Consider the following 24,891-nt stretch of genomic DNA (forward strand, 5'->3'; position numbering starts at 1 on the left):
CTCTGCTACTATTCCCCACTGTAAGATCCTCTGGTAGATTGCAATCCACTATCCACTATCTATAGTAAAAAGATGATCTGTCAAAAGAGTAGTTGCATTATTAACTTACTGTACAGTCTAAGATTGCTGTTATTGGAACGAAAAATTAAATGAATACATTTCTTTGCAGTACATTTCTTGGTGTAAGTAGGACACAATTATCAATTTCACAAAAATGGTTAATAGAGGACCTACGTCCCCACCAGCCAAACCTGTGCAGATGCCATGACCCACTTAGCTTGGGGACTCATGTTAATATACATAAAAATGCATACGCTCAGAACCGTATAAGAACACACACACATATACGTGTGTGTATATATATATATATATATATATATATATATATATACATACATACATACACACACACACACACACACAAACACATACATACAAACACTCACATCATTCAGCAATAACATTAAAACCACTGTTAGGTGAAGTGAATAACATTGATTATCTTGTTACAATGTTGTCTAATAAGGGGTGGGATATATTAGGCAGTAAGTGCAAAAAGGAAATTATTGAAGTGGATGTGTTGGAAACAGGAAAAATGGCCAGCGCGCATATGTAATTAATGATTTCCCAGACCACCCTGGACTATAAAAAGGGCCCTGCCCTTTTACTTCTTGCCTGAGTGTTGTTGAAGTCTTCCCATGTCTGTATTGCAAATGGTCCCTTAGTGTTTTTCTGCTCCCAGTGTTCCCGTGCCCTGCTACCGGTCTCCTGTATCCTGTGCTGTGTTGAATTCCTGAGCCTGTCTAGGGTCGGAGTCGTGTTGTTCCGCCTGCTGGAATACACCATGTCTGGTGTAATCTGCCACTCCTGGTGCCATCCGCCACGTCTGGCGCAACATGCCATGCCTGCTGGAATACACCACATCTGGTGTCATCTGCCACTCCTGGTGCCATCCGCCACGTCTGGAGCAACCTGCCACATCTAGCCCCATCCGTGTTAAGGCCTCTGCCATTGTCTGGACTATCTCAGGTACCCGAGTGCTACAAACTCTTTGTATAGACGTTTGCATTGACTGTGACTTGGCCAGCTGCCTCTTCGCTACAGCGGAGTGGCCTAGTGGGTCCACATACCCCTAGATCGTGACAATAAGTACCTAACAAAAGTGGTCCAAGAAAGGACATCTAGTGTACCGGCGACAAGTTTATGGGCACCCAAGGCTCACTGATAGGGTCTGTTCACACGTTACTTAAACACTGCAGATTTTCCGCAACGGAACTCGTTGCAGAAAATCCGCAGCAAATATAGTAGCAGCAAAGTCGATAAGACAAAACAAATCTCATTCACACGCTGCATAAATAGGGAGCGGAAAAAAACGCTCAGAAATTGACTTCATACTTACCCAGAAGTCTGTGTTACTCCCTCAAGCGTGGCCTCCTGAGATGATGTTTCATCCCATGTGACAGCTGCAGCCAAACATCATCCCAAGAGGCCGGCCTGGGGGACATCAGACGGCTGGCCTTCTGGGGTGACACTTCGGGGGGATTCACACGAACGTGTATTGGGTCCGTGCGGGCCGCGTGGTTTTCACGCGCCATGCACAGACCAATACAAGTCTATGGGGCAGAACAGACAGTCCGTGCTTTTTGCGCAGCGTTTGTCCGCTGCGCAAAAAGTGCGACATGTTCAATATCTCCGCGTATTTCGCGCATCACGCACCCATTAAAGTCAATGGGTGCGTGAAAACCACGCAGGTCGCACGGAAGCACTTCCGTGCGAACTGCCTGTTTCGCGCACCAGCTGTCAAAAGGATGAATGTAAACAGAAAAGCACCACGTGCTTTTCTGTTTACAAACATCCAAACGGAGTGTCTTTGAGATGAGCGAACCCGGACAACCGAACCGAACTTCACCGGGTTCGGCCGAACTCGTTTTGGCCGAACCCGGCAAAAAAAATTCCGGTACGCGACGTCAGGAGATAGTCACTGTCCAGGGTGCTGAAAGAGTTAAACTGTTTCAGCACCCTGGACAGTGACTTCCGATCCCAATATACATGAACGTGTAAAAAAAAAAAAAGAAGTTCTGACTTACCGATAACTCCCGGCTTCTTCCTCCAGTCTGACCTCCTGGGATGACAATTCAGTCCAAGTGACAGCTCCGGCCAATCACAGGCCAAGCACAGGCTGCAGCGGTCACATGGACTGTGGCGTCATCCAGGGCGTCACCAAGGACGCGTCACCAAGGCAACGGCAGGGAAGTTCTCGGTAAGTAGGAACTTTATCTTTTTTTTTTTACAGGTTTTTCGCTGTTGTGTTCGGCATTCACTGTCGAGGGTGCTGAAAGATTTAGCTCTTTCAGCACCTTGGACAGTGACGGGCGTCGACAAGCCTCATCTCTATGATGCCGGCTGCGCGAAAATCACGCAGCCGCGCATCAGACACGCATGACGCACGCAGCTGTCAAATGGTTTTTGCGCTCGCAAAACGCCGCGTTGTTTGCGCGCGCAAAAACGCAACGTTCGTGTGAATCTGCCCTTAGGGATTTGCTAGTTAAAGAGCAGTTAATGGAGCTGTGACACAAAAAAAAAAAGCAGGTACAGTCCAAGTGACAGCTCCGGCCAATCACAGGCCAAGCACAGGCTGCAGCGGTCACATGGACTGTGGCGTCATCCAGGGAGGTGGGGCCCGATGTCAAGAGAGGCGCGTCACCAAGGATGCGTCACCAAGGCAACGGCCGGGAGGGACGTTCTCGGTAAGTACGAACTTTTTCTTTTTTTTTAACAGGTTTCTCGATATTGTGATCGGCATTCACTGTCGAGGGTGCTGAAAGAGTTAACTGCCGATCAGTTAACTCTTTCAGCACCCTGGACAGTGACTGACGTCGACTAGACTCATCTCTATGATGGCGGCTGCGCGAAAATCACGCAGCCGCGCATCATACACGGATGACACACGGAGCTGTCAAGTGGTTTTTGAGTGCGCAAAAACGCAACGTTCGTCTGAATCAGCCCTTCATCTCATGTGACCACCGCTGCAGCCAATTACAGGCTGCTGCGGTTTCCTGGGATGAAACGTCATCGCTGCAGTTTTCCACAGCGGACAATACGGACGAAAAACTGCACCACAGTTTGCATGCTTTTATGCAGCGTATCCGCCCCATGTGAACTGAGCCTTAAAAGTGGGGAGCAAAAGTGAAGGTAAAGTCCCACATAAGTGCTACTGCAGCACAAATTGCTAAAAAGTGAATGCTGCCTGATAGAAAAGTGTCAGTACATACAGTGCATCACAGCTTGTGAAACCACCTGAAGTGGGCATGTGAGCATCCGAATTGGACCATCAATATAATAAGGTGGCCGGGTCTGATGAATCTGCAACATCATATGAATGGCCAAGTGTGTGTGCATTGCTTACCTGGGGAAGAGATGGCACCAGGATGCATTTTGGGAAGAAGGCAAACCAGCGGAGGCAGTGTCATGCTCTGGGCAATATTCTGCTGGGAAATGTTGGGTCCTGACATTTATGTGAATGTTACTTTGACATGTACCACCTACCTAAACTTTGAACAAGTAGGCCCCGTTATGTCAACGGTATGCCCTGATGACAGTGCATACCCTGCCACACTGCAAAAACTGTTCAGGAATGGCTTGAGGAATAGGACAAAGAGTTCAAGGTGATGACTTGTCCTCCGAATTCCCCAGCTCTCTGTCCAATTGAACATCTGGGGGATCTGCTGGAAAACCAAGTCCAATCGATGGAGGTCCCAACTTGGGCAGGGAAACCTATGTAAATGGGCCCACTAGGCTCATGCCAAGGGCAGAAAATGTTGTATGCAGCAAAGTAGCCATCTTAAAAGGTTTTACTCTAGATTGGGTTTGAAAAAGGTCAGCGCCACTCTTGTCCATAGACCTAATCACCAACAACCCATTTAACCTTAGCACACCAAATGTAATATTGGATTAGATATGGTAGTTAATGGTCCAACATAATTTTGGGGGCACAAATACTAATTTGGGGTATTTACATACATACAACCTTAGGCAGTATAAATGTAGATAAAGCGTCATTCATTCAAATATCCAGATGTTTGAGGGGAATGACTGCAATCTTTGGCTCTAGAGGGCAGATTTAACAAACCTTTGGTACCAAACATGTTAAATCATTTTTAACATTTTTACTAAGCAGATTTGAGTAATAAATCAGACACAGTACGTGCATAAAATTCCAATTCATCAGCACCGTGCCAAATGAGCAGACTGATGCTATTGAAGTAATATTTCTGCTTTAATTATGTACGATAAAGAATTATGGTGTTTCCGCGTGAAATCTATTCCCCTTCACACCAAGAATTAATAGTCAGTCTTAAAGAATGAAATCTCGAAACCTGTGACCCTAAAAGATAACAACATTCACTTCAACAGGGGAAGATCATACATATATATATATATATATATACATACACATACACTATATATTTGCAGTCACAGGTGTTCTTGCACCTGCATACACGTTTTGTATCATTTTGGTGGAATATGCTGTTCAAACTTTTGTGTTGTTTATGTGATTCATATATGTGGGGTTAGTGACTGCCCCCATTTTTTGATCTTGCACTCCTCCCATTCAGCCCAGGCTTCATTCACACGAGCATGTCCGATTTGCGTGCGCAAAAAACGGACCGTATTCCGTGCATTTCATGTCCGTGTGACTTCAGTATGCTTTCCGTTCCGCATCAGTGTGCTTTGCGTGTGGCATCATTTTTCACGTCCGTTTTTCTCCCCTTGCTAGCGCTTCCTCTTTTTTTTTCTTTCTCTGCATTTCTTTAGTAACTGATGCGTGAAACAAAGACAGCACATGGATGTCCTCTGTGTGCTGTCCGTGTTTTTCACACACCCGTAGACTTCAATGGCCGATAAGGTCCACAAAAACGGACCAATATAGGACATGCGGTGAGTTTCGCGCAACGGACACATGCTTCATGAAAAATCACGCATGTCTGAATAACCCACATTGATTTTCATGGGTCTGTGTGCTGTCAGTTATTTCAATATATATATATTGCCCGTACCCTATTTATAAAGAAGGAGGGACAGGAGATGTGTTATTTGGTGCTCTGCAGCAGCTGGAGCACACAACTTTAGAATACACACTGCAGCTGCTGAAGAACCTCTTTTTAAAAGCAATACAAGTGAATGAATAAGTGGTTGCCACAGGAAAAGGAACTTCCTGAAAAAATGATGTCACATATTGCTATGGCAGAAAAGAGATGAACAGCGCCTATGCCTGAAGTGAGCGACCCAACACATTTGCTATAAATTACCACAAAAACTGGTGTGAATTATAGGGGAAATCTAAGCCAGCTCCTAGCTGTGCCAGCCGGGCAGTGATTAGCCAATGAACCTTTTATGCCGCCAGAAAAATGGTTGGCAGTCAGTGTAAACAACGAAGTGTGCTGCCAAGAAGATGTAAATGTATGGATGATCGTCCACATACTTCTATGTAAATCGACGCATGTTTAACGGGAAAATATATGCAGTGTTTGTGTGTATGTTCTTACGCTTTTCAACGTAGAAACATCCCACAAAATAAAAACGCGTACAGAGTCTAGCATATATCTCAATGGAGTTGTATGTTTTCTCTGGTTTGCTCTTCCTCTCCAAACTGTGAAGCTTCATTCATGCTTCAGAGCTGAAATCTCCCAACATTCCTTGCTGGCTCAATATTTGTACAGAACTAGCTTTACTGTTTTTCATTCAAGGAAGATTCATCTTTACACCTGAAACTGCACAGTAACCTGATGTAGGGGGAAAAAAAAGTACCCGAAGCTGTTGGGGTAAGTCGGTCAACAAGCAGAAGTATGAATGCAGCTCTGGGCTATAACACAGGCTGGGAAATAGTGTGTAACTTTATGCTTGGGTTTCATTTGCATTGCTAATTAAACTTAATGAAATCTACAGTTTATTTATGAGGGCTCTTCATTAGCAGTGATTGCATGATAACACCATGGCTTCCGAGCAAATTGTACAACAGAAACAAATACGTGATGGTTGGAATTGGTAGGAACACTGCCTGGAAAAGCCTGAAGATGGAGCATGTCCCACTGCTGTTATGACAACTCAAGAGACATGGTTTAAAGAAACACATCAAATAAAACAAACGAGTAATTATGTCGGCTATTTGATTAACCTGTTGGAGTTTCTGACAAGATCCCATATCTCATATTAAAATATGGTAGAGGAAGTTGTTTAAAGAGACAGTAACGTCTTAGGGTGCTCGTAAATTGAGGAGATAATAGTCCACCTCTCTATCAGGGGTGAACTATTAATGCGGGGGACTTATTCAGCACTCTACGGTAGCTTTTTGGTATAGAAAAGTCGGGTTTTGGCACAAAAATGTTGAAAAAAAAGTGAGCGGGGCGTGGCAACTCACGGCCTGACAAATTCACTATAATTTACACCTAATAAATTAGAATAATTAGATTTATTTTAGTCTACTGCTTTATATATTGTATGAAACGTCAGTCCTAATAAATTCTCCCCAATATATGCAGCCTGTTCAGCTGTACTACAGCCTTGAAAGCAAGGGGGCCCCGTGTTACCTTGGGGTATGTTCAGACGGCTTATTTTCAGGCTGATTTTGGAGCAGAAAAGCTTAGTTTGAGGGTATGTCCACACGCTGTGTTTTCAGGCGTATTTTGGGGCAAAAAACTCCCTGAAATACGCCTGAAAAAACGGTAGCTGAACGCCTACATACATCTGCCTATCGAATTCAATGGGAAAAACTGCGTTTCGTTCAGACGGGGGATTTTTTTTATGCCGCCGTTTTACGCCCCGTAAAAAGAAGGAGAATGTCGCTTCTTGGCCTGTTTTTGGCTACCCTTAGAAGAAAAATCATGCTGTTTATCAGATTGCACATAACGGATTATGTTTATTAATGGTCACAATTACTGGCAGTTTATGACGAGTATCCCACTCCCATCAAATCAAAGCTAAGGCATTATGGTCGGATTATTTGCGATGGTTGCAGGGTGGCTCTTGACTTTTTCTTCCCACATAGTGAAACATTGGAGTTGTGGTACTGGTTGCGATCACTTTGTGATTTTACTTTGTGACTAACAGGCTTTTCTATGTTGCCATGGAGCCCTAGCCTAGCAGCTGAAAAGAAGAGGGCCCTTAAACTGCCCTTGCACAGGGGTCCTCTGCCATTTGTAAATGAGAGATCTACTTTGGACGTCTCATTCAAACAGTTAAAATTGTGCGTGACAAGGAAACTTTTCAACATTTGTAAAATGAAAGGGGTTTCCTGGAGTAAAACATTGATTTTTAATGTTTGAGCAGTGGGGGTTCAATCAGGTGAATGAGGCTGAGTTAGGGTGTATTCAGACAGTGCGGTTTTGAAGCGTTTTTTGACACATGGTCGAAGTCCGCATTGCAATCTTGTCTGTATTTTTACCGCAACGTATATGGATTAAATATAAATTATTATATTGAGAACGGTGGCCCACATTTACTAATGCTGTGTAATAATTAGACAGCATAAACTTAGACCAGGGAAGTACAAAATGCGCCAAATTTATCACAGTGGTGCACGCCGCATGATGAATTTGGTGCATCTTGAATCAACACAATGATCTCCTGGCCGGATTCCTACGGGTCATGAGACTTACAGGGTTTGTTCACACGGGCTATTTTCGGCCGTTTTTCGGGCCGTAAACGCCCCAAAAATTGGAAGCAGAACGCCTTTAAACATCTGCCCATTGATTGCAGTGGAAAAAACGGCGTTCTGTTCCGATGGGCCTTTTTTTACGCGGCCGTTTTGAAAAATGGCAGCGAAAAAAAACGGCCGCGAAAAAGAAGTGCAGGTCACTTCTTGGGACGTTTTTGGAGCTGTTTGTTCATAGACTCTTGCAAACAGCTCCAAAAACGTCCGTAAAAAAAAAACGCTGCGAAAATCGCGAGTGGCTTAAAAAACGTCTGAAAACCAAGAGCTGTTTTCCCTTGAAAACAACTCCGTATTTTGAGACGTTTTTGACTCAGCGTGTGAATATACCCTCAGAGTCGGTGTCATCTGTATACATATATTTACCCGAGTATTTCCATAGCGGCATGAACGCTGATCAGTCAGATTTAGCAATGATGATCACTTTACTTATTTGACTTTGCAGTGTTTGGTGAGATTTATTTACACCTGTGCAGGGAGCTGTTGTCCATGGCAACCAATAAGGTTCTTTCTTTGCCTCTAAAGAGCTTGAATCTGATTGGTTGCTATAGGCAAAAGCTCCACTATTCCCTGGTTTCTTGCCATTGTATATAAAACCGCGATGGGATCCATCAATAAAAGAGGTACACATTGAAGCTTTATACTTCTCTTCCCTGTTAAATCCAATCCCAGTTTTGGGGGGAAAGTGGGGGACAAAAGACTGCACTGCAACATTCATGTGTGACCCAGGACTTGAAGGAGTATTCCAGTTTTATCAAATGAAGCTTATTCTTGTACAATTTTCCAATATACTTTCTGTGTGAAATCCTCATGGTTCTTAAAATCTCTGCTTGCTGTCATTCAATAAGAATCTAAATTGTTTACTTCAAATGAATGAAAAAATCTGATAAGAATCTGTCCTGATCATGTGATTACCACGGTGCTTCAAAATCGCGGTTTATTGACAGGATTACCTCAAAATTGTGGCAAAGTGGTGCAGTTTTGCTATGATCTCGCAGCTATAAACTGCTATTTGACTGCACCGTGTGAAAAACCCCTTAGGCTGAGTTTCCACGTAGCGTAAACTCTACGGAATTTCCACAACGGAATTGTGTGAGGAAATTCCTCAGCGTTTGCAGTAGCAGCAAAGTGGATGAGATTCAGAAAATCCCATGCCCACGCTGCGGAAAAAACCCTCAGCGCAAACTTTAATAAATTGACCTGCGGTGTGGAATTTAATTCTGCAGCATGTCAATTTATGCTGCGCTTTTGTTCATTTTCCGTTGCGAATTCAATGGGGATGCAAAACCCGCAACAGAAAGTCAAGTGTTGCAACTTTTGCAGCGTATTCGGAAAAAAAACCTCATACTTACCCAGGACGCCCTCCTTCTTCCTGCAGTCCGGCTTCCTGGAATGACGTTGCATCCCATGTGACCGCCGCTGCAGTAACTCACCGGCTGCAGCTGTCACATGGGCTGCAGCGTCATCCAGTGAGTTCGGACCGGACTGCGCAGGAGTGACGCGTCGCCATAACAACAGCCTACGTAAGTATGAGCGTTTTTTACCGCTGCTTTCCGCAGCGGAAATTCCGTCCGAAAAAGCGCACCACAATGTGGTGTGGTTTTCGGACAAAATGTACTGCGGGTTCCAGGTCGGATACGCTGCGTGGTTTTTATGCAGCGTATCCATCCCGTGGGAACCCGGCCTTACGGTACAGTTATCAGAGCTGTGTCTTGTAACGAGCCATGCACCTGTGTGTCCATCACACGTCCAGGACAGATGTCTATCCACTGGAAGTAAATTAATTGAATCACAGCAAGCAGTGATCTTAAAAACCATGAGGAATTGATACAGAAAGTATATGGTATAACTTTTTATTAGCCTTGAAAGTGAAGAATCCCTTTAATTTTATCCTGTTTAGTCATTTCAGAGCATTTAATAATATTATATATCCGTTGATCACCCAAAATATATCGGGACACACTCAAAATAAATTGCTATAAGTATACATAGGCAAACTACATGTACAAAATGTGTGCCACAACAGCGGGCATTGAGGGCACACACTGGATGTCAGAGCCGTGTTTGTGGCCGTGGTCTCTTCACGGGTCGGTAATATATAATAAAGTCATAGAGAGTGCAGAATCCATAACTTCATGTCCAGCAGATCAAAGTATCGGCATGGTAAATGAATGTAACTGGATCATACGCTTCCAGTGTCAGACAGAAGAGCGCTCATCATCTGCTGATTAATTCACCTCTCACTGGTATCGAACTGCTGTGTACCAGGTCACTAGCCAAAAAATGACAAAGTAATTGACTTACGTGAACATTCGGATCCTTCTTGATGTTGTAAAAGATAAATCTTTACCTTTGGACGTTCACACATTGTACAATACCAAATATATGTGTGTACGCAAACACGAGTCGCATAGTAGTGTTTTCTATAAAATTATTAGAGCAGATCACAATATATATTTTTTTGTTATCATTTTACTGATTTAAAGGGGTTTTCCCCATCAGAGACTTTTATGACATATCCACAGGATATGTCATAAATGTCAGATAGATGCAGGTCCCACCTCTGAGACCCGCACCTATCTCTAGAACGGGGCCCCCTAAACCCCCTTCTAACACTCTGTGTTGTGGCTGAAATGTGTGATTTCCGACCATGAATTACAGAATCAGCGTAACTCGCTGAGCTACGCTGTTTCCGTAAGTCCCATAGTAGTGAATGGCAGTTACAGAAGCAGCGGAGCATGCGAGCTACTTTGCCATTCATAGGGTAAAATCTGCATCAAAATCTGCATGCAACACACGCGGATTTGGTCCCCGATTTGGTTTGAAATCCGCAACAGAATAGGCTGGATTTAGTCAGAGGCTATGTTCACATGTAGCAGATTCCCTGCAGATTTTCCATCCGAGTTTGCAACTACGGAAAAAAAACAAAAACATAATTACCCAGAAGTCTGTGTTTCTTCGTCCAGACTGGCCTCCTGGGATAACGTTGCAGCCTATGTGACCAGAGAAGCGGTCACATGGGCTGCAGCGTCATCAAGGGAGGCTGGACGGACTGCACAGGAGGGACGTGTCGCCATAACAACGGCCTAGGTAGGTATGAGCGTCCCCAATTTAATCTGAGATCTACAACAGAACAGGCTGGAACGCGTGGATTCAGTCAGAGTCCCTGCAGATTTTCCGTCCAGATTTGCAACTACGGAAAAAAAAAAAAAAGAAGAAAAAAAAACATACTTAATCAGAAATCTGTATTTCTTCGTCCAGACCGACCTCCGGGGAAGACGTTGCATCCTATGTGACCGCTGCAGCCAATCACAGGCTGCAGCGGTCACATGGGCTGCAGCGTCATCAAGGGAGGCCGGACTGGAATGCACAGGATGCGTCGCCATAACAACGGCCTAGGTAAATATGAGCGTTTTTTTAACAGTCTTTTAATCCGTCTGACAAAACACACCACAATGTGACGCGGGAAATACGACTGCATATTCATACCAGATGATGTTTTCATTTGGTGCGTATATTCTGCTGAAGATTGACTGCTGCGGAAGACTTTTGTCAGAAAAAAACATCAGAGCAGCCGGAAAAGCAGGGACGCACTGCTATGGCAAAAATGTAGGCATTTTTAAAAAACATTTTACCTGCGGAATTTGCTGCGAATACAGAGGCTAATCGCAAAGAATTCGCAAACAATGGTATTTGTTGCAGGATTCATCTTTACCATTGAACTCAATGGTGAAATTCTTCAACAAATGTGCAGCAAATCCACAGCATAAATTAACATGCTGCAAATTTATAATCCACACCACAGATCAAATCATACACAAATTGCGTGTGTTTTTTCTGCGGCGCATGGATGAGATTTGTTCAAATCTCATCCACTTTGTTGCTGCTGTAGCATGCTGCAGACTTTTTTGTACTGAAATCCGTTGCGGAAAATCTGCGCTTTACACATGACCCTAAGGGTATGTTCACACGGCCTATTTACAGACGTAATTCGGGCGTTTTCGCCCCGAATTACGTCCGAAAATAGCGCCTCAATAGCGCTGACAAACATCTGCCCATTGAAAGCAATGGGCAGACGTTTGTCTGTTCACACGAGGCGTATATTTACGCGCCGCTGTCAAATGATGGCGCGTAAATGGACGCCCGCGTCAAAGAAGTGACCTGTCACTTCTTTGGCCGTAATTGGAGCCGTTATTCATTGACTCCAATGAATAGCAGCGCTAATTACGCCCATAATTGACGCGGCGTTCAAGCGCCTGCACATGCCGTTACGGCTGAAATTACGGGGATGTTTTCAGGCTGAAACATCCCCGTAATTTCAGCCGTAACGGACGCCCTCGTGTGAACATACCCTGACTTCTCCTCTCAGTATTCAGCGTTCACAGTACCAAGAAGATCTTCCCCTGGCTGTTGCAATGCTACTTACAATCAGCAGTCGGGTCAGTGGAGAGGGGGGTTTTTGCTTCAGCTGCAGCTTCTGTAGAGCCCGGTACTAATCAAAGATCTGGTGAGGACCAGTAGAGGGAGCTGTATGTGCCCCCTCCCCCACATCTCTTGTTTGCTAGTGATCGCTGCTATAGAGTTTGATCTCCCCTCCATTGCCCTTCTGATATGGATTAGGGGTGTAGCACTGCCCCTGCTATTCGATAAGACCACCTACACGACAGAATTTTCAGCATTGAAGGTAAATGTATGTGAATATGTGTGCTGTTGTGTATATGTGTGTTTTATATATGACAGTATTATTTGCACTGTAAATGGTGGCAATATTTTTCTACTGTATCTTAGTTTCTTTTATATGTACTGTGTGGCGGCATTATTTGTGTGTACACTATGTATTACCATTAGTTATGCATATGTATATTTAAAGGGGTTGTCAAGTCCTTAAAAATGTATGGCCTATCCTCAGGATAGGCCATATAGGGTATGTTCACACGCAAAGTCAAAAACGTCTCAAAATACGGAGCTGTTTTCAAGAGAAAACAGCTCCTGATTTTCAGACGTTTTTTGTGCCACTCGCGACTTTCGCTGCGTTTTTTACGGACGTTTTTGGAGCTTTTTTCAGAAGAGTCTATGGAAAACGGCTCCAAAAACGTCCCAAGAAGTGTCCTGCACTTTTTCGCTGCTGTTTCTTTACGCGTAAAAAAAAAGGCTGCGAAAAACGCTCCGTCGGAACAGAACGCCGTTTTCCCATTGAAATCAATGGGCAAATGTTTGGAGGCGTTCTGCTTCCGATTTTTCGGGCGTTTACAGCCGAAAAACGGCCGAAAATAGGTCGTGTGAACATACCCTAAGAGCTGATCGGTCGGGCTCCGACTCCCGGGACACCCGCTGATCAGCTGTTTTGAAGGGGGTGCGATGCTCGTATGAGCGCCGCTTCCCCTTCATTTCTACTTGCTCGCTGTGAATTGTCGACACGGATGTAGTGGCGATTCACAGTATTGCAGCCTTCTCCCATTGAAGTGAACAGACTGTAAGGGTATGTGCACACACAAAATCAAAAACGTCTGAAAATATGTAGCTGTTTTTAAGGGAAAACAGCTCCTGATTTTCAAACTTTTTTTTAGCAACTCACGTTTTTCACTGCGTTTTTTATGACCATTTTTGGAGCTGTTTTTCTACAGAGTCAATGAAAAACGGCTCCAAAAACAGCTCCAGACGTGACATGCATTTCTTTTTCGTGGGCATTTTTTTATGCGTCCGTTTTTAAAAAACGGCCCGTCGGAACTGTTTCAGCTTTTTTGGCTCTTTACAGGCTGAGAAACGGCCAAAAATAAGCCATGTGAACATACACTAATACCGCTACATCCGTGTTGACGATTCACAGTGAGCAAGTAGAAATGAAGGGGAAGCAGCGCTCATACGGGAGTTGGACCCTCACCAATCAGCTATTGGTGGCATATCCTGGGGACTTTAATGTGGCAGTGTTATTTACACTAAGGGAATGTTCATACAATGAGAGGCTTTTACGTCTGAAAAGACACTGTTTTCAGGAGAAAACAGCTACCTCGTTGCAGACGTAAATGCTCCTCCTCGCATTATGCGAGGCGTCTTTGAAGAGCAGCTCAAGATTACAGGCGTCATTGACTTCAATGAAGAACGGCTCAAATTACGTTGCAAAGAAGTGCCCTGCACTTCTTTGCCGAGGCAGTCATTTTACGCGTCGTCGTTTGACAGCTGTCAAACAACGACGCGTAAATGACAGGTCGTCTGCACAGTATGTCGGCAAACCCATTCAAATGAATGGGCAGATGTTTGCCGACGTATTGGAGCCGTATTTTCAGACGTAAAACGAGGCATAATACGCCTCGTTTACGTCTGAAAATAGGTCGTGTGAACCCAGCCTTACTGTATATGGTTGTTATTTATGGATACAGTATATGGCTGTAATATTTACATGTACAATATATGGTAGCATTGTTTGTGTACTGTACATAGCAACAATATCTATGTATACTTCGTGGGGCATGATTTGTATGAACTGTGTGCGGAAATAGTGTTTCGTAAACGCCAGCAATATTTCTAAGTACTGTTTGTTGGCATCATTCACGTGTATAGTAAATAGAACTATTATCGTACTTATTTGTACCTTGTAGCGGCATGATTCGTGCAACAGATCTTGTTTTGAAAATGCGTGTGTAGCTATGCATCTGTGTGCGCGCGCACGTATGCATCCTGCGTACGCCCTTGGTTCCTAGTACTGGAAAGCGAAATCTGTGTTAAGAAAAAGGGACAATAAGGGTGGCTTCACGCGCAACATTTTTTTTAAAAACGCCAATTTTTTTTCTGCCTTTATTTTGTGGCAGAAAACGCTGCAACTAGGTGTCAGCTGGAGGTCAATGGGGAAATATAGAACGCACTACAACCACTGCGGTTTTTTAGGTGGCATTCTTTCTCTTTTGTCTTGCGTTTTTTTTGGCTCAGTGGCATTTTTCAAAATGCAGCGAGCCAGGTTTGGTGTTTTATCAAGAATTTAGTGGTGTTTTTCTCCTAAAAGACCTTCATAGGTTCTTCAAAAAACCAATGCAAGTGTCAATGTGCATTTCAATTCTGAGCAGTCTTTGCGTCACATGATGTTTAAATCACCTATTTGCAATGTGAAAAATGCAGGTAGTAAAACATACTATTAGTAAAAAAAACGCCCCAAAAAAGCCATAAGACACATTTACTAAGGACACACACACACCGGAAGTGCTTCCATGTGCCGTGTGTGATTTGCATGCACCCATTGACTTCAATGGGTGCGTACTGTGCGACACACGGCCAAATATAGGACATGTCGTGAGTTTTACGCAGCACACACACGCTGCGTGAAATTCACTGACAGTCTGAACGGCCCCATTCATTAACATAGGTCCGTGCAACGCGCGTGAAATTCACGCGCGTCGCACGGACGTATAACACGTTCGTGTGAATAAGGCCTAAGGATGAGGCCAGATGTGGCAAATGTTTTCCATCATGCAGATTTTGTTGTGGAATTGTTGCAGATTTTACCTTATGTTTGCAAAGGGTGAAATCCGCTATGAAAGTCCAAAACAGTATTGACATGCTTCAGATTTTAATATCCGCATCATGCCCTGATTTCCGCACCAATTATTTTTTTTTATCATGGTTTTGAAAACCTCTCCTACTTGTATTGAACTGTAAATTGCTGAATATTTTCAGTGTGGAATCCGCACCACTAATCCACTGTGGCCTTATGTGGAAACTTCTGCGACTAAAAATCAGTTGTAGGCAATAGAATAGGGTGGTTTCTGCAGCAGGTATTTAGATTTCTGCAAACCCCATTCAGGGTATGCCGCGTGTGAACATACCCTATGGCTACTTTAAAACCACATGTAACCATTTGAATTTAAAAAAAAACATATGCAAAATCTGCTGCAAATCTGCACTGTGTGAACAAGTCCTTCATTTGAATTGTCTGCAGGATGGATTTCTGCAAGTTACATTTAGATTACCACTGAGTTTCCACATAGCGTAAATGCTGCGGAGTTTACGCAACAGAATTCTGTGAGGAAATTCCGCAGCATTTACAGTAGCAGCAATATAAATAAGATTTTGCAAATCTAAGCCACAAGCTGCGGGAAAAAAATGCAGGAAAGTGATGCGGAAAGTGTTCTGCAGTGCGACATTCAATTTCACTGCGTGTCCGTTTATGCTGCGGGTTCTGAGTGGAGATAATGCCTGTTTGACCCAGAGACTTCAATAGAAAGCATAAATTCAGCAACCGATGTTGCCACTACAGAGCTGTACAAAAATGATCCTGTTGCTGCATGGGAAGTAGAAAGAACCGATAAACTGCTGTTTACGGATTAGCTATTCTTTGGCCGCGTTCACAGTGCAGTATTTTGCATCAGCATTAAAGGGAACCTGTCACCAGCATTTCACCTATTAAACCAGCAATACCTGGTGGTAGTGGGTGAAAAATCATTTCTATATAACCTATAATTATCTTCTTAGTCGGCTCTGTAGCTTTAGTATTTAGCTTTTTAGTGTTCCCACACCGTATGCTAATGAGCAGAAAAGAGTCAGATCTTCATTTGAAAAGAGTCAAATCTTCGTTTTGAAAAGAGTCAAATCTTTATTCCTCAAGTCTTTCCGAGTTTACCTCACCTTCTTACTTTTGATTGACAGCTCCTCGCCTTCCCCAGCACACAACATCCCGCGCTTGTGCATTGATGTCCTCCTTTGGTATGTGCACACAAAGGGACACCGGATTATTACGATAAAAGGCGCAAAACGTTTGCAGACCGTTATTTACAGTCGGAGGAGGAGTTTAGGAAAGGGGATAACGGCAATGAACTTTTTATAGCGGCAGCTAGTGAGGGAGAAGTAAAGTTCAATAGGTGAAATGCTGGCGACAGGTTCCCTTTAAGAAGTTAAAACCTGGAGTGAGTCCGAAACACAGAAGAGGTGCAAATCTTTCCGTTATACTATTCCCTCTATGTAAGTTCCACTCCTGGTTTTGACTTACAAATATTGATCAGAATACTGCCGTGTGAATGCGGCCTAAGTATGTGTCTACTTTTAACATACCTCCCAACATTTGAATTCGTAAAAGAGGGACATTTTAAGCCACGCCGCCTAACCACGCCCAATATCCCGCATAAATACATCAAATCACGGCCAGATCCTTCTTCAAATAACGCGCGCACATTGTCACTGCGGATCTCTAGACTGTCTTGATATCACCAATATTATGGATCTGGTTATATCATCTTTATGTTACTTTTCCTAACTTGGGTATAACATTTGCTCATCACGGCGGCAGCAGCTGCAGGACAAACCAAAAGGCTGAGAACAATGAAAGTCAAGAGGGAGACCCTGTGGTGGATGACTTTTCAGCTGACAGGTAGCAGAGTTACATGATGGGGATTTTTTTCCAGTTGTGTAACTCTGCTACCGGTCAATGGAAAAATCATCCACCCGAGTCCCCCTGTAGGTGGCGCCAGACGCAGCCCCTCTGTAGGTGGCGCCAGACGCAGCCCCTCTGTAGGTGGCGCCAGACGCAGCCCCTCTGTAGGTGGCGCCAGACGCAGCCCCTCTGTAGGTGGCGCCAGACGCAGCCCCTCTGTAGGTGGCGCCAGACGCAGCCCCTCTGTAGGTGGCGCCAGACGCAGCCCCTCTGTAGGTGGCGCCAGACGCAGCCCCTCTGTAGGTGGCGCCAGACGCAGCCCCTCTGTAGGTGGCGCCAGACGCAGCCCCTCTGTAGGTGGCGCCAGACGCAGCCCCTCTGTAGGTGGCGCCAGACGCAGCCCCTCTGTAGGTGGCGCCAGACGCAGCCCCTCTGTAGGAGGCGCCAGACGCAGCCCCCCCCTGTAGGTAGCGCAACACAACCCCCTTGTACTTTGTGCCACAATGCTGCCAGAGCAGTGAGCGGTAGAGGTAGCCGGCCCTACTGCTGCCACTCTCCACTCTGCTTTGATGTCACTCACCGTCAGAAGAAGGCAGGGGTCTTGCAGCGGTGTTCTCACTGGTGTTGATGCCGGCCCGGGAGTGGACCAGTCCAGTCACCTGACCTGTCACCTGTCTTCTAATCGCTGCTGTAGACGTCCGGCATGCAGGCCGCCTGTTTTAATACAGCTGCAGCGCCCAGCGGGACATTTTGCAGACCGCCCGGGACGGCGGGACAGTGGTGAGAAACCGGGACTGTCCCGCCGGATCCGGGACGGTTGGGAGGCTTTTAACACTTTCAGTACAATGATTTGTTTATACCTTTGCACCCATCCAGTTCAGCTCAATAACATGAATACTTTAAGAAACATTAGGTAATTATATGTTAATCAGACTGTTTGGATATCCATGTGTTAATGAAATTGCCTGTCCTGGGAATTCATACAAACCATGAAAATAGAGCCATAATAAGATTCATCATTGTTGATATCATACTTACCCCCTTTACAAGTCGGAGAGATTCTTATAAGGCCTGCTTCATATGGCCATGTTCGGTCTGTGAGATACGGACCGTATATCGGCTGTATTTCCCGGACCGGACACGTTCAGGGCGTCAGGTGAATACATGATTACAGCATGGGATAGTAGTCCCGTGGAGAGGCAGTGACTTGCAGCATAATGGATGACTGATTCTAGGAGTCCAGCTTCCTGAACTGGTTTTGGTCCAGGTAATACGGCCAACATACTATCCATTTCTCACAGTCCAAATTCAGCCATGCGAAGCAGACCTAATCCTTTTCATTCCCGGCTGCTGTCCTGCTGGCATCGACGGAATTTTGGCAATTCAATAGCCTGCGTAATGCCGATTCCTGAATCCTGTTGAGTGTCACCTCCCTGGAGTCTATTATCAGACTCCAAATTGCCATCAATGGCACTTCATATTAATAGGTTTGTCACACTGAAAAAGGTAATTTAAAGGGGTAATGTGGGGACCAAAAATTATTGGCAGTGTACTCACTGTAGTATGTGAGTACAGTCGCTAATATACATTCCGGTCCCATGTCGCGCTGATTATGAGATTTTCATAGCGCTGCCGGGGGACCGTAAGTCTAGTTGCACAGCCTTCTTTGATGACGATACGACTCTTTGTCGTCTATAAAAATCTCAGAATCAGCGCGACAGGGAACCGGAATGTATATTAGCGAGTGTCCTTGCATACTGCAGTGACTACACTGATAATTTTTGGTCGCCACATAACCCCTTTACTGTAAAAGGTTGCTATGCTTGTATGCCTCCAAAGGTGCAGTTTGCCTTTCAAAGTGAATTTGCATGTTTTCAGACTATGTAATTTTTAGGCTTAAATTTCTTAATATATCTTTATAGTGGTCGGAGCACTATTTTCCTGAAATAGAGCTCCATATCCCCTAATTAGATAAGGATAAATATAGAAGCAGACAGCACTCCAAGATTTAGTAGGAGAAAAGCTGGATACTTTTTTCCCCCACATGTGTGACTTTTCATCCCTAAATCAAGCAATGCAATGGTGGACAGAGTAGATATAAATCAGTTATTCACTTTAATTAAAGAGTCTGTCACCAGTTTATAACTGCCCTGTCTCCTACCTAATCTAATAGGTGCTTGGATATAGATAACTACTGATTTTTGAAAAACGTTTATTTTTACCAAGTTATGAACATTTTAACATTTATGAAAATTTGTTCTGAATGCCCAACTGGGTATTTTTTTTACTTTTCACCAGTGGGCGTTGTAAAGAAAAGTGTATGACACCGACTAAACTGCGGCATACGCTTCTCTTCATTCCAGCCCAGCTTGATGCACAGCACAGTGTGATCTCGCGACGTCACTTCATCCCACGAGTCCTTCACCGGAGCGATGGAAGACTGATCAGACATCGCCTCCAACCACTGCAGATTTGGATAAACGTCCTGGCGCGGCTGGAGGCGATGTCTGTTCAGTCTTCCGTCGCTCCAGTGAAGGACTCGCGGGAGGAAGTGATGTCACAGTGTGAGCTCGCGAGATCACGCTGGGCTGTGGATCAAGCTGGGCTGGAAAGAAGAGAAGTCTATGACGCTGATTGGTCAGTGTCATACACTTTTCTATACTACGCCCACTTGGTGAAAAATAAAAAAAACTCCCAGTTGGGCATTAAGAACAAATTTGAATAAATCTTAAAATGTTCATAACTTGGTCAAAACTAAACGTTTTTCAAAAAAACAAAAACGAGTAGTTATTTACATTAAAGCACCTATTAGATGAGGTAGGGGATAGGACAGTTAAAGAGGCTCTGTCCCCAGTTTATAAGTACATTAATTACCAAAAGTCAAAATTACAGTGCTTAATCTAAAAAATAAAAAATAGATATACTACATATAATAAAGGGCAAAAATAGTGTACTCATTTAATCATAACCTATAATGTAAAATATATAAATTATGTTTAGTTGATAAGTTAAAATTCCAGGTGTAAAACCTTTTTAGTTACATGAATGATCACTCACTTAGATCAAATTAGTCGTGCAAACTCTCTTGTGAAACTGATACTTGACGTTCGGGACAAACTACTGCGCATATCCATGAAAGTCAAAACCACCAATGTTTGTATGCAACTACATAAGCCTAATTTCAAGGCATATCCACGGCATTAGCATGTCATAAGGCTACCACGCCATACTAAAAAGGGGCAAACCGCAGAATAGTGCAAGTCCGTTGAATAGACAAAGAAGATAATATTTGGCTGCGTGCAGCCACCACTAGAGGGAGCTCACTGAACACTGTTTATACATTGAACTTTATAATAAAACCGTATGCAATAAGGTCCCTGTAGTGGTGACTAACTTCACTCAATAATTATGAGGGGATTTGGAGCTTCTATTTTTTATCAAAAAAAGTTATGACCCCTCCCTATCAAGATATTTTAAGAAATTATTCACCACAGAATTTTGTACCTATTTAGATTATTTAAAAATATATATATTTCTAACGTGGACATTCACCTTTAGGCTTTCTATATGGGTCAAATTAAAAAAGACGCTTATGCTGACTGTAGTAGTATATATACTAATAAAGGGCCTCGCTGTATATTGCCAGTATGGCTCAGGAGCCACATACTGATCTTGGGCAACTTTTTTGCATATTTTGACTCTCCAGCCCCATGACAAAAAAAAATATCCAGTGTTTCCTAGCACTATCCCATAATGCAGCATCTCTGTCCTGATAAATAAGATCAATCATGGAATCCGTCTGCCAAACTTATTTCCACAATGCTGATCTCGGACTGTAAAGAATTGCAGCGGGAGAGATCTCTACATCAAAGTTGCTTCTGAAATATAGAAGTTCCTTTTAGTGGAGTAAAGAGCAGTGCAGGACCATAGAGGAGACAAATGTGTTTTATTGTAATGGTGCCGTGTCTGATGCGCTTGTATGTGATGTATATGGACACAATAGTGGCAGAAACTACTTTGTGGGTACATCTTCATGATTAGTTTGTCATCACTGCTATGAGGCTGGCACAATTTGATGTGATGGGCACCATGGTATGGCATTTTCCATATCTCACTGGGCTAACCTACAATTCTCTATGGGAAATATTTTCAGGTGTGACCCTTTTTAGGGCAATAGGTATGGCCCTTTTGCATGGTAACACAAGCGCCACCCAACCTTCAAAACACATACTAAAAACGTAATTAATAAATAAAGACCAAGAGACAATGCAGATGGAATAAAATGGCCGCGGTATTTATTAAGGGGTTACATAATAAATAGAATAAATAAATATTAAACTTATAATAAATACCAAATATTTTAATATTAAAAACCAATAAATATTATACCAATAATTCATGACCTTGTCCACCCATAAACTGGGCGACTAAACCCCCACTAACAAGATACCGCGACAATAAAAGGGAGGGGGAGCGGGGCCATGATGTTCCTCTTCTTCATCCAACTCGGACAGGCAGCAGACCACTCCAAAACCTGGGAATATATATTCAAAATTCCCGCCTTTTTACCAAAGGGAACCAATGAAAACACCAGATTTTCCCGCCACATAGGAATTTTCCAGAACCTGTGCGTGTTAAGACCAAGTGGGTGGGGCACCACTGACCTGAACCTGACCTTATACAGGTAAGGAACAAATAAAAATAGGGGGAAAAGAGGGTTAAACTAAATGACCTTTAATTAATGACCGTAAAAGGAACTGAAGGAAAACAGGAGGAAAAAAGGGGGGGCGCCGTGTTACCCTGAGGGGCTACACTGTAAACCGGCTAATAGCCCCTATTCATGAGCATTACATTTCGAATAAATCAGGCGGGTCATTAGCGACTTGTTTTTGGGTCATAACTAGGGTTGTTTTTTGAAGGTGTGACCATTAAAAAAGTTGCGGGACTTCCTTGGAAAAAAAAATGTTGTGACACATGCGTCTTTGCTTCCCTGAATAAGGCGGCAAGCCATTATTATGGATTCCAAAAGACTAAGGCCTGAGTCACATGGGCGTTGAATACATCCGTGTGACGGCCATTGAAACAATGGCCGTCACATGGACCTATGTAATTCAATGGGGCCATTCACACGGCTGTTGTTTCAACGTCCGTTGAAGAATAGAACATGTCTTATTTTGTTCTGTTTTCACGGATCCCTCCATAGACTCAAGTCTATGGGTATCTGTGAAAACAGAACCTGCACGGGGGCACCTCGGACGTGAAAAACGGCACATTTATCATGTCAGAGTTTCCCCACGCGCGTGTGAATTTAGCCTAACTTACTATCTTTAGTGTATGGTATAAAATAAATATGTGACATATTACAAATTGTAGAGTAATGGCATACTGTAATTGTTGGTCATCTTGCAGTATTGCCCCCAATATCTTCTACGTCTATACATTCAGCCACGTAATAACCCACTGCTCGCCCACCCCAGTTTATTATAAGCCATACATGGAAATATGGATTAAAGATGAACGCTATTCATTAAACATTTCCAACCTATGCAACTGCGTGTGCTCATAGGCTACTTTATCCCTGGCTCCTGGCTAACAAATCATGAAGGCTATATAATAGATTACAAGGCAAATGCTACTTGTAAAGCACCGTGCTGTACTAAAGTAGCCCAATGAAGACTCATCTGGGATCATTTATCACCGGTGTTAATGCATATGATAACGATAATGTATCCCGCTCATAAAGGACACACACATAACACAAACACACTCCGACATCTTGAAATATGTCTGTATAAAAAAAGGCATAAAATATATATACACAACCTAACAATCACCTTCCACATATACATGTTTGGGGAGCAGGGTTGTTTTTTTTTACACGGTAATAAATCCTGTTAATATTTCACCAAAAAAAAAAAACTGCGAAAGATCAGAATATCTGTCTTTATCTGCAACAATGTCATGAATATTTCATCCCCGGCTGAACTTCAAAGCCCCCTCAACGAGGACAGGAATAGAGGGAAAACTGCCGAGAGAGGGAAGGAGAGCAAGAGTGAGAGGAATTCGAGAGTATAAAAAGGGGGGGATGATTAAAGAACCTTATTAAAAGGCTGCTTGTAGGACCGGCTACATGAAAGAGAGCGCATCGAAGGGTTTATCCTTCTAAATGACAGCGTGCTCTCACCAACACGCTGAAACCTGATTATACTGACAGGGCCTGAGTGATACTGCAAACTTGTTAATAGCATCAAAATTAGAAGAGCCTCATGCAAAGACGGGAGATTAATTTTCGCTGGGGTAGTTCTCTCGCAAATTGCAAACTTGTGAATATGTTCTCAGATAATGAGCATCCGCAGTCCTCAGCCTGCCTGTCATTTTCTGTAATTAATGTTAAGGAAGACTCTTTCCTGATGCGCGGAATTAGTCATGTAGCAGAAAAATATCTTCAGAGAAATAATTTCCATTTATTACCATCGCCCTGTTTGTGTGCTTTGCTCTGTCGGAAGAGGAATTTATGGCTGGACTGTTTTGCTACCTTGGCTTTGATTATTCTGTAATACAAACACATATGTATATAACTATGATCTGTGAATTCATGCCTAGAGCAAAGGTCTGCCTGCACCCGGAGTGTAAGAATATTACCGTTTAATATTCACATATATCATACGGTTCTATTGGGGAACATGTAATGGTATAGGCACATGCGATGTCCTTGTGAATGGTGCAAGTCGACGTAGTTTGGTACCGAGTACATGTGCAGAATTAGGCTATCATAAAAAACATCTGAAAATACAGAGCTGTTTTCAAGGGAAAACCGCTCCTGATTTTCAGCCGTTTTTTCATCAACTCGCGTTTTTCCCAGCGTTTTTTTTACGGCCGTTTTTGGAGCTGTTTTTCTATTGAGTCAATGAAAAACGTCTCCAAAAACGGCTCAAGAAGTGACATGCACTTCTTTTTACAGGGCGTCTTTTTACGCGCCGTTATTTCAAAATGAGTTAGTAAAATAACTCCCTGTCGGAACAGAACGCCGTATTTCCCATTGAAATCAATGGGCAGATGTTTGTAGCGTTCTGCTTCGGATTTTTCAGCCGTTTTTCGGGATGTTTAAGGCCCAAAAAACAGCTGAAAATATCCCGTGTGAACATACCCTAAGGGTGCATTTAGGTGAGATGCTTTTGGCCACGTGGTAAAAAATGCATAACATTTTTTTAACACAAATTGCGGTGGTTTTCAATGTGGTTCTTGCCTGTGCAAATTTTACAGGTTAAACTTGTAAAATAAATGATTCACTAGTAAAAACCGCACAGGCAAATACCGCATAGCAATCTGCATATTTTTTAATATTTGTATGTTTTGTTTTTTTTACCACATGACCAAAAAGTCTCATCCAAATACACTCTTACATTTCCATTTAATAAATGAAAGCAAATTCCGCCACAGAATTCCACCTCCCATTCATTTAAATCGGAGTCAGAAGCGTCCTGCTCCATCTTCGGGCGGTTTCCGCCCGGACCACCCATTGAAGTCAGTGGGAGGAGGAATCTTCCTGCCGACGCAGGAATACTTCTGCAACAGATTTTGCAGCTTGACCCACCACACAAAATCCGCCAGAGACACCCCCTTGCAGTATAATCCTGCCCCCCTTTAGAGCCCTCAGTAGTTGTTATACTGCAAGGGGAGGTCAGAGTGTCTGACTTCTAAGGGCTCTAATAACGGGTATCTTTCCCCTCCCCCACAGAGCCGTCAGACACTCAGACCCCTTCATACAGCCCTCAGTAGTTATTTTACTGTAAGGGGAGGGGTGTCTGACTGCTTAAAGTGTAACTAA

Source organism: Rhinoderma darwinii, chromosome 8 (assembly GCF_050947455.1).
Source record: "Rhinoderma darwinii isolate aRhiDar2 chromosome 8, aRhiDar2.hap1, whole genome shotgun sequence".
Taxonomy (NCBI): Eukaryota; Metazoa; Chordata; class Amphibia; order Anura; family Rhinodermatidae; genus Rhinoderma; species Rhinoderma darwinii.